We start from the raw sequence: 1,467 nt of genomic DNA, 5'->3' as shown, positions 1-1,467 counted from the left end.
CCTCCCCTGCTGTTCCGCTGCACTCCCCCAGTGCTTTGCCTCAGTGTGGCGGGATCAGATCGGGTGCAGTTCCCACACTGTGTCTCTGGTGTTGTTCCCCGTAGGGCCATGCGTCAGTGAGGGGCATCATGTCTCATAGTGGGGCTGGTCATGTGGTCCTCTCTGTGGACTGGTTGCTCTAATTGGGGTCATCGTTCTCAAGGGCTGGTGGGCCAGGGTGTGCTCAATGGTATTATACAAATATGCTTCATAAAGTTCATGAAAATATGGATTTAAAAGATACTGAAATTTTTCCTCAAAAAAAGCCTTTCATATATAAAATTTTGATCTCCACATGCTGTGCTGTTATATTAAAATGCAGTTTTTGTTCATCTGTCAATTTAGTATCCTGCTACTAAACCTGTTTATTAGTTCTGGGAACCTCTTGTATATTCCTTGGGATTCTCTAAGTAAACTATCATCCCATCTGCAAATAGAGACAGTTGTTTTTCTTCCTTTCCCATGTACATGCCTTTTGTCATATTTTCTTGCCATCTTCTCTGGCTTCTAGTCTTATGTTGAGTAGGAGTGGTGAGAGTGACATCTTTTTCTTATTCCTGATTGGAGATTTAAAAAAATAAAGTTGAGAAAGGTCCCAACTCTTTCTAATATAGTGAGCATTTTTATCGCCAGTTGAATTTTGTCAGTTGATATTTCTCCATCAATTATAGTTTGATTTTTCTTCTATAGCCTGTTTATATAATGAATTATGTTGATCAGTTTATGATTATTGAATTAATATTACATTCCTGGTCTATAATTATTTTCGTATGTTGCTGAATTTTATTGGCTAATCTTTTGTTAAGGATTTTTATGTCTATGTTCATAATGAGTATTGATCTGTAGGTTACTTTCTTTCGTGTACTATTATTTGTTTTTTTGTAGCAGGTGTAATATTAAGAAAGCCTTGAGGTAAGACAGTGTTAATGAGCACAAAGCATGAAGTGAATGACTTCGGAAGAGGAAAACTAATTCAAGAAAGAGCCGGAAGGGAAGAATCTTGCGAAGGGAAAGAAAGAGTGTTGTTAGCATGAGTGTGGGGTAGTGTTCCAGAGCACTTTCAGTTAGGCTTGGAAGCTAATCTGATCATGGCGGCTGGAACACTTAGTGTACTCTGCCTAAGAGGCTCCTAGTTTATAATGATCTGGTGAGGCTGGGAATATGTTGGCTAGGTAAGGAGGGGTTACGTATAGAAATTTTAGGACTAGGGTAAAGGTTGGATTAGAAATTCTGAGGAATCAGTAATAGGCAGATCCTGCGCTTAAAGGGAAAGGCCTGGTAGGAGAATCAGTCCTAAGCAGGAAATTTGACACCTCTTTTTAGGGCATTGGACTGCAATCGGCAGTTCAAAACCAACAGCTCCTCAGGAGAAAGACTGGGTTCAACTCCCGAAAAGAATTACAGTCTCACAAACTCACCCGGGCAGTT

At 39.9% G+C, this 1,467-nt stretch overlaps 1 protein-coding gene across 1 annotated transcript in view; it reads left to right on the top strand.

Annotated features, from left to right (window-relative positions):
* The window catches only part of DNAAF9 (dynein axonemal assembly factor 9), a 133,364-nt gene that overhangs the window by 28,510 nt on the left and 103,387 nt on the right, over window positions 1–1,467 (top strand). The window lies entirely within an intron of this gene.

This window comes from Echinops telfairi, unplaced genomic scaffold, assembly GCF_000313985.2.
Source record: "Echinops telfairi isolate 266 unplaced genomic scaffold, ASM31398v2 ScPeMD7_5592;HRSCAF=6446, whole genome shotgun sequence".
Lineage (NCBI taxonomy): Eukaryota > Metazoa > Chordata > Mammalia > Afrosoricida > Tenrecidae > Echinops > Echinops telfairi.
The sequence above is the reverse complement of the archived record's forward strand: the minus strand, read 5'-3'. Positions and strand labels throughout refer to the sequence as shown.